Genomic DNA, 9,727 nt, shown 5'->3' with positions numbered 1-9,727 from the left:
CCGCTTCCTGGAAATCGCTGCACATTTTCAAGCAAATTATAAACATGTGTTACATAAACAAAGCCCTGGGATTACTGCGGAATAACACTGGGCGCTCTGGCCAGCAGGCCGGCGGCGGGCTCACCCAGCGTGCCCTGCTTGGGAGCTGACCGCGGATTGGTGGCCCGCGGGGGGAGGGGAGGGCGGACTTCTGCCGGCGAACACACGTCGGGGCGACTCGGGGGTCTGGGCGCGTCAGCAGGCCCGGCCGCCCCCGTGATGCCTCTGGGCAGCTGGAGCGGCCGCCGACGCTCGGTCCGGCTCCGCCGCCCGGTGTTTCCCTCGGGCGGGGGCAGTGAGCTCTCCTCCGGGCCTCTGGCTGCTGTCTGTCCCGGACCGGAGGGGCTCTCTCCGACACAAGGACCAGGGTGGGGGCGCGAGGGCGGCCACCTGTGGGGCCCCTTTCATTCCCGCCCGGCACCTCAAGGTGACAGATCGTCCGGCCCGGGCCGGTGGGGCCGGGGCTCTGACCTTCCCACCCCAGAGCTGACCCCAAGTCCCCGGAAATCACCTGTTTGCCAGAAAATAGGAGAAGCACAAAGTGAGCGCCCGCCCTCATTCTGGAAGGGGTCCGAGGAACCCAGAACTGCGCTGACAAACGTCAGAAGGAGAGTCACCAGAACTAGTCCGTGTTATTCAGGCCTCAGTCATTCCGGCCGGGGCCAGGAAGGGAAGGCCCCCTCTCTAATGCGGACGGAGCAAGGCCCCTGGGGTGCTGGGGGGACTACCGGCCCCTCTCTCAGGCCAGGAAGGGAAGGCCCCCTCTCTAATGGGGACGGAGCAAGGCCCCTGGGGTGCGCTGGGGACTGCCGGGGCCAGGAAGGGAAGGCCCCCTCTCTAATGCGGACAGAGCAAGGCCCCTGGGGTGCTGGGGGGACTGCCGGCCCTCTCTCAGGCCGGGGCCAGGAAGGGAGGCCCTCCCTCTAATGCGGACAGAGCAAGGCCCCTGGGGTGCTGGGGGGACTGCCGGCCCTCTCTCAGGCCGGGGCCAGGAAGGGAGGCCCTCCCTCTAATGCGGACGGAGCAAGGCCCCTGGGGTGCTGGGGGGACTGCCGGGCCCTCTCTCAGGCCAGGAAGGGAAGGCCCCCTCTCTAATGCGGACGGAGCAAGGCCCCTGGGGTGCTGGGGGGACTGCCGGGCCCTCTCTCAGGCCAGGAAGGGAAGGCCCTCTCTCTAATGCGGACGGAGCAAGGCCCCTGGGGTGCGCTGGGGACTGCCGGCCCCTCTCTCAGGCCAGGAAGGGAAGGCCCCCTCTCTAATGCGGACGGAGCAAGGCCCCTGGGGTGCGCTGGGGACTGCCGGCCCCTCTCTCAGGCCAGGAAGGGAAGGCCCCCTCTCTAATGCGGACGGAGCAAGGCCCCTGGGGTGCGCTGGGGACTGCCGGGCCCTCTCTCAGGCCATGCATCCCTGGAAAAAAGGTCCCACTCATACCCCAGCTAGCACGCTCTCACTCTTAAGTTTTATTCCGAGAGAATTCCTTATCATCCCAGACAAACAATGTTCTAACGTCTTCCCTGCAGATTTTCTCGTGGTGACTAGAAACCCGGGGTTTAGCTCCCGCCGAGCACGTGTCTAACACACAGTTTGTGAAAACTCCCCCACTGAGGCAGGCCCGGATTCTTCTGCAACTCCCGGTCTTAGGGGATCACCAGAAAGAACAAAGCCTCGGCCAGGAGCCGGTGCCACCGCGGGCAAGAAGTAATCTAGTAATCTTCCCCCAGGGGAAGGCCCACCACCCATTCGCTGCCCCAGACTCACTGTACAAGTAGAGATCGAAAGGGGGCCTGAGTGATTTGCAACCGTTTTCCCTCTTGGAGCAAATCTGCTTTTTAAAGCCCCCATTTTGGTTGGGGAGATGGCTGGGCCCATGGGAAGAAAGGCCTGAGCTGGAGTCCCAGGAAAATCATTTATTGTCTTTGGGCCCCGTTTCTTCCTCTGTCAAAGGAGGGAGCTGGAGGAAATGACGTGGAATGTCCCTTTAGGCTCTAAATCAATGAAGGTACCCAACTAGCTAAGGAGGACTTCCTCAACTGGAGCACCATGAGCCAAGCCCATGCGGCCCTGAGTAATAACAGCCACCTCGATGCCCTCCATTAAAGAGAAGACTTTTAAATAACTCACTCCGAAGTTCACCTTCCTCCCTTGCATCCCTAAGAGCAGTCACACATGTTCTCCTCCTCTTCTCCTTTCTTTACCTTCCATCTCCTTTCTTCCTTCTCTTTCTCCTCTCCCCATCCTCTCCTTCCCTCCCCTCCCCCACACCCTTGTCACTAGATTTCCTTCCTCTTTTTTTCTCACAGACTCACCTCCAACTACCCACCCCCAGAAGTGTGGAAGAAGGGGGGTCTGCAGGCATGAAGGGGAAGCATAGAAAGAAAGGGGCAACCCAGGGGTGAAAGGAAAGAGAAATCCTAGCCGAGATGTAACTTGTGTTGCCTGCATCAGAGGAAGGAGTCATCATTTCCCATCTGTCAAATCACGGGAAGGAACCACATGATCTCAAAGGCCCTTTCTAGCTATAAAGTTTCTTTCTAACCTGTGGGTCCCACAGTGTTGCTGTTTCCCTGACCCAGTTCTGAAAGGGAAGGGGAAGGAGAGGTCACTGAGATCTTACAGAGGGAAGACCCGGCTAAGTCAACACAAGTGGTTCCACGAGCACGTAAAGAGCATGTGCAAAGCTCTGTCCTGAAGATACGAGGCTGAAACAAAACAGGCAGCTCCAATGAGGAGGACTCTGACCTCGAGAAACCAGTAGGCGAGGACTACAATAAATGTGGTGCAAGGTAGAACTGTCAGGACAAAGGAAAGTGCAAAGGGAAATCAGAACAAGAGGTAACCCGGGGGTGTGGGATTAAGGAAAGGGCAATGAAGGCACAGCTTGTTTCCCTATGTCTCTTTGCTTAGTATCTCCCCCCTCCCCATTTGACTCTGAGCTCCTTGACTGTGAACCTCTTTTTTGTATCCCTCATGACTCAGACTGACTCAGACACATAGTCCAGCCAACCCATTTTACAGATGAGGGAACTGTGGCTCATAAAAAGTCCACAGATGGCAGTTTAGGTCTGGAAGTGACCTCAGAGGCCTTCTAGGCCAACCCACTCATTTTGCAGATGAGGAACTGAGGTCACCAGCAGTTAAGTCAGTTCAAAGGTTAAGAAATCCCACACTTAGCACAATGTCTGGTACGTGGTAAAAGCTTCTTGACTTGCCTTGCCCTCCAGCCTTAAGTGACTTGTCCAGGATCACACAATAAGTCACAAGAGCCAGAATCTGAACCTGAGCCCTCAAGCCCAACACATCACATTAGAAAGTTTTCCCCTAAAGTCGAGCTAAAATCGGGGATCAAGCAGACCATGTCTGATCAGCCTTCTGCGTGATGGCTCTTCCAACACGTGAGCCTCCTCTCCAGCCTGGGAAGTTCCAGACTCCCAACTTCTGCTCCGCTGCCTGATACTCCTCACCTCCTCCTCTGGCCCCTCCCCATGACCCGGACTCAGCCCCCTGAAGATGATGGAGTGAGGGGGAACCCCTCCTTGCCTGGCTTTTACCCGCAAGCCCAAAACAAGAAGGGGAAAGAGACTGGGAGGAACTGTCCCAATTGAAATCAGAGTGTGGTGGCCAGGACTTTGCTAACCTAGAATAAAATCCTGACCCCAAAATTGGCCCTGGGCACAGTCAATGAATAATCTGATCCTCCGTTCCCCTATCTATAAAATAGAGATAACAACGCTTGGACTTCTCATCTCACAGAACTGCCCGAAGGAAAAAAAAAAAAAAAAAAGCTTTGTCCAGCTCAATGAATTATAGAAATGGGAACTGTTGTTACTGCCCAATAGGAAGTTACCTGGGGGGCTGGATTCTAGGGTGCTGTTAGTAAGGAGCCAGAGTTCAGGTACTTAATGGGCTAAATAAACTTTGGAGAGCTTGTCAATGATGACTCAAGTAGCCCCAATATCCCCACTCCCTCAAAAAAACCTCTTTAAAATATATCTGAATTGACTTAGCTGTTCCCTAAGGATGTGTCCCTCCTCCTCCTCTGCCTAACAGGGTAGAAGCTTGAGGAGGAGAGGGAATCTTGGACTCTGCATCCCCCAAAGCACTTAATAAATGAATGAGGTGGAAATCTTGAGTCTGCTACTTGCTACCTCAGTGACTTTGGCCATGTCAGCTCCTTCTCTGGGCCTCAGTTTATTTATTTGTCAAACGAAGGGATTGGGTTACAGGACCCTTGTAATGCTAAGATCTTATGATCTCGAACATGGGTCCTATAAGCAAACACTTTCCAAGCTCCTACCCATCACTTATGTCAATAATTACTCATAGTTTTATAATTTACAAAGTGTCATCCGCACAGTCAGAAAGCATTTAGGAAGCACCTACTCTGTCCCTTACAAAGATGAAGCTCTCTTCATTTCAAGGAGCATACGTTGTAACAGGGGGCAACATGTATACACTAGGTAGATAGAATGTATATGACCCTTAGGCAATAAGAGACCCAGAAGTCTATGTGAGGCGGAGTGCTCAAAGGATTCTGGGTAAGGTAGCAATGAATCAGTTTGCCCTTACCCAATCCACACGTGCTAGGTGTGGATGAGCCCAAGCTCTTCTAACCCAGAAACTACTCTAAATGTACCAGAAGGAAAGCAAGGGGAATAATGTCTCCCACATTGAACAGGGCTCTCTGACCTAAACTTAAACAAAATATTTCCATTAAACTAATTGCTTAGGATGTGGCCGATGATATTTTATTACGCTAAAAGATGTTTTTTTTTTTTTTTTAAACCAAATTCTTGACCATTATTTTCCAATCTAAAAATGAGAGGCTGGAACCCACCAAAGCTCATCTGCATGCCAGCCCCAATTCAATAAATTATGCAAAATATGCTCATGTCAATCAGCACTGTATACATAAGAGCAGCAACAGCCAACTCCTGGCTTCCCGAGCCCACGTGGGTGCACAGAGGAACAGTGTGGATCAGGGTCCAGGAAGAAAGCCTGCCAGGTTCCATGGGACTTGCATCTAAAGAGACCAGCAGAATGGGACTGCTCCAGTCTGAGGAGATGGACCTGAGGTCGGTTCTATGATCATGGGCCACACTATCCTGCTTCTGTATAATGAGGAAGGAAGACCAAGTCCCTTCCAACTCCAGATGCCCCCAAGAGAGCTCCCCTTTTGTGAAACAATTCTTAGGTCTCATATAAGAAGAGAAGGCTCAGGGGCCTTCATCTCAAACACAAGCCTATAGACACAGTGTCTTATTTGGGGATCTGCTTCCTCTCATCCTAAAAAAAAGCTGACTGTAGAAAACTGGGGTGTTCAGGTGACAAGCCAGTCCCCTCTAGGAGAGTGTGGGGACGTCCCGGCTTGGAGGCTGGCTCTCTTTCACAGGCAGACCCAAATTCAAATCCTACTTCTGATGCTTAGTAGTTGGAAAAGGGAGTCCGCAAAATAGAATGTTATCTCTGTACTGACTTTATAGCATTGTTTTGAGACTCAAATAAGATATTATACATATATACATGTGAGTATATATATATAATGTTATTAAAATATACTTAGAATATATTATTACATATGTGTATATATATTTATTATATACATGTGTGTATATATAATGTTATTAAAATATACTTAGAATATATTATTACATGTATGTATATATATTTATAATAGTATGTAGTCATAATAAACATTTACTATATATACCATTATACATATAATTTTTATACCTCTATATACATATACAGTTCTGCAAACTTCAAAAAAGGGTTCCATAAATGGGAGGGCTAAAAAGAAATCCCTAGTAAATGCTGTTGTTGTTTTAGTACAGTGAGAGAGAACGACGAATAAACTTCTCCTTCCCTGCTGGGCAGGACTCTGGGATCTAAGGTCAAACCAAATATCTCTAATAAAACTAGAAATGTGCTCCAAACACGGCCCGGTCCAAATTTACTTTCATTATATAACATGGTATTTTTTTCCCTGCCTCATTTAAACACAGAAGTATTTAGTTTGAATATTTTTAGTCCAGCTTTCTACCACACCCAAGTTTCGTCCTTTTTTCTTTTCCTCCAAAATCCAGTTTTGGGGCTGCTCGGCTGTCCTCTTTAGTCTAATTTCCTCTCTGTGTTGTAATCTCCTGGAAGGGGCCATTTGAAGGCTGCACTGGCACCGTTTCCAAATGACCCATCCTTAGTTAATGCAGCCAAGCCTGTCTTCAATTACTAGCCACTTCCCCGTTACTGGAAGACTGCTGCTCACAAAGGCTCTGGCTTTTCCAGCCGGCCTTCTAATCTCCATCACTGGTGGGTACTGGGAAATTTGCTGAAATTCGCTGACCTTGATCTATGGACAACCCAGTTCTACAGATAGCTGAGCCATCCATTCACTGATCCTCAGTTTAGCACATGGGCCAGGCACATTTCGAAGGTCATCACCAGGATGACTCCTTGTCCAGTACAGAGGGGGAGGGGATTCTTCTCCAAGTTCAAGGACATGTCATCCTTTGTTGCTGAGTCATTTTTCAGCCATGTCCGACTCTCTGTGATCCCATTCGGGGGTTTGCCTGGCAACTACTTTGCCATTTCTTTGTCCAGCTTATTTTACAGATGAGGAAAATGAGCGTTAAATGACTTGCCCTATACCTGACCAGTAGCTGAGGATCGATTTGAACCCCAATTCCAGGTCTTTGCTAGCTGCCCTAAATAAAGGAGCCAGCCAAAGTCACCTTAGGCCATCATTTACTTTTTTCTGACTTCTAAGGGGGATGTATGTGGATTGGATCACGTGGGAGGAACCTATTGCCAAGCTCATGCAAAGGACCATCCCATCACCTCACAAGCTCATCCTAGAGTTCAGATGAAATGTTTGGAAAGGGTTTTTGCCAACTTTAAAGTGTCCATTATATCTCTGATATTGTTATTTAACTCATAAAAAGGTTTGGGGTTTTTTGGAGAAGGGGGGTCTATCTGTGAAATGAAAGCAGAGGGTTGGAAAGAGGAATTGGATTATATCTTATCTCATTTTAATATTTTTGGGGTCCTGGGCCCCTTTGTTGGCAGACTGATGAAACCTGCGGCCCCTTGGGAGAATTCTGTTTTGAAATATATAAAATTAAATGGAAAGAATTGTAAATGAATTCCACTAGGTTGAAATCCAATTGCTTATAGATTGCTATATGTGTATATTTATGGCAGATAGATAGATATCTGATTGGGGGGGGTGTGTGTGTGTGTATGTGTGTGTGTGTGGCCCCCAGGCTATGAATGCATGGAGGAGATGATTGCTAAGGGTCTTTTCTGCTGTGATCATCTCTGACATTTTATCCCAAGTCCCCTCCATTGGTTGAGACTTGGATGCGACTGAAGCTCCCCCAGCACAAGACTCCCCCGGGGAGGCCCTAACACAGCACTGCTCACCCTGCCTCAGCTTTCAATTCTTTGCCCTTCTTGGTGAGGTGACGTAAATGGTTGGGGAGGCTCTGGCCTTAACCTAACATTTCAGACCCCAGGTACTCCCCAACAGAAGACAACATCAGCAAGGAGGGATGGAAATGGAGATGAAAGAAGAAAGGGATGGCAATGGAGAGTAGGCCAAAATGGAGGACAGAGGGCCAGAAAAAGGAGGGAGTGAAGAAAAGAGGAAGGAGAGACAGGGAGATAGAGACACATACAAAGAGAAAGAGACAAAGATAGAAAGAAGCACACAAAGACACACACAGAGAGACAGAGATCTAAAGACAGAGACAAAGAGACAAAGACAGAGAGAGAGAGACATACAGAGAGAAAGAGAAAGACACACACACACACAGAGTTAAACAGACATAGCTGGAGACAAAGACAGAGAGACAGTCACAGAGAGAGGCAGAGACAGAGAGCAAAGGGAGAGACAGGGAGACAGAAAAAGATAGCAGAGAGACACAGACAGGGAGACAGAGACAGACAGCAGAGACAGACACACACAAACACAAAGAGGGAGAGACAGAGACAAAGTCAAGAATGAGAGAGACAGAGAGAGACACACACACACACACAAGAGACATAGAGAGAGACAAAGAAACATGCAGAGAGACAAAGACAAAGAGAAAGAAAGGGAGACAAACAGAAAGAGAAAGACACACACACACACACACACACACACACACACACACACACACACATCCAGAGACAGAGAGAGACAGTCAGAGAGAGACAGAGAACCGAGGCAGAGAGACAGAGATGGGGGACAGAGACACAGACACAGAGAGAGATCAAATATAGGGGTCAGCACCAAAAGGTCAACACTGTATAGTGAGTACAGTGCCAGCCTTGGAGTTGGGAACTTCCTGGTCCTTCAATGAGCCTGCTTCCTTTAAGTGCCTCCAATACCATGTGCAAGGAAGCCTCAGTCTCCTCGAAGGAGTGGAATCTAACCCCCCCCCCTCCCTTGACATCCCTCCTTGAATACTAGTATCTACATAACCCAAGGCAAATTCTCCCCTCCAGACTTAGCCAGGAAGGGACTTCAGGGACAATCTAGCCCAGCTCCCAGGGCGGTCTCAAACTCAAAATCCAGGAAAACCTGGGGGTTTCACTAGGACTCCAGACACATGACTAAAGCATTCTGGGTCTCAGTTTCCCCATCTGTAAAATGCAGGCAATGGGCCTTCGAAGTCACACTAGCATTGCACTTATATAAAGGTTTGAAAAGTGTATATGTATATAAAAAACAAATGAATGTTTTATGGGGGGGGGGGATTTTCAGCAAAAAAAGTTATACCTCAGAATGTCACCAGTGTTTGAGGAAAGGTAATGTGGATTATACAATTCTCGTTTAATAAAAGTTCCTTAAACAAGTACATATGTATTTACGTGTGTGTAAGTATGTATATACACACGTGCACGAGTGCAGCTTCGATTGCTCCTCCCAACAACCCCATGGCACAGGCGCCATGAGAGTCTCCATCTATAGGTGAGAGGCTCCCAGAGACTGGGCGACTTGCTTAGAGCTAGGAAGTATGGGGGGCAGGATTCGAATTTGGGTCTTCCTGAGTGCCTCTCTACTCCCTGTGCCAGCTAACTGTCTCCTTAGAACCCCGAGTATATAATGCTCTGGTTTGTAAAGGGAGAACCTCAACATTCTGGCACTGTCTTCTTAGGAATACTAGGATCCAATGAAATGATGCCCCCTGGAGGTCTGGAGGACCCTGACAAATCACCTCATCTCTCCCAGACTGAGCAGCCCACCTAAGGAGCTGCTTCTCCTTAGCAGGAGAGGGAGATTTATTAAATGACCACATATCCCAGGAGTTGAAGATGCCGTGAACAAAAAACCCCCCAAACAAACCGGTCCTTGTTTTCCTGAGGGGGGAAGTGTGGCAGATTGGGGAGATCACTAAATCAGTGACAGGGTTTCCAGTCCTGCTCCTCCTGTGTAACTTTGGGAAAATCACACACCCTCTGGGGCCTCCACATTCTCATCTGTAAAAGGAGCTGCCCTGCAGGCCTGTCTGACTCCTTTGGGCACTAACGAGCCTTTGGTGGCCCAGGGCCAGAGCCCGCCTGTTGCTGACGGTCACACTCGAGCAGCTTTTAATCGAGACAACCCCCAGCCAGCCCCGGTGTGATGTCAGACACATCTTCACTCCTTGTCACCCCCACGGGCCCCGGCTCAGAGCCACCTTGTTGGCACTTCCTGCCGTTCTGGCTG

General features: G+C 49.4%; 1 long non-coding RNA gene across 1 annotated transcript; it reads left to right on the top strand.

The window, feature by feature from the left end:
• The first annotated feature begins 1,441 nt into the window (after nt 1-1,441).
• On the top strand, nt 1,442-4,816 carry LOC141541537 (uncharacterized). The gene is made up of 2 exons (XR_012481834.1): nt 1,442-1,737; nt 2,340-4,816. It is a non-coding gene; the product is annotated as an uncharacterized LOC141541537 (long non-coding RNA).
• The last annotated feature ends 4,911 nt before the right edge of the window (nt 4,817-9,727 follow it).

The sequence above is a fragment of the Sminthopsis crassicaudata genome, chromosome 4 (assembly GCF_048593235.1).
Source record: "Sminthopsis crassicaudata isolate SCR6 chromosome 4, ASM4859323v1, whole genome shotgun sequence".
NCBI lineage: Eukaryota > Metazoa > Chordata > Mammalia > Dasyuromorphia > Dasyuridae > Sminthopsis > Sminthopsis crassicaudata.
This window is presented reverse-complemented; position numbering and strand designations above follow the sequence as displayed.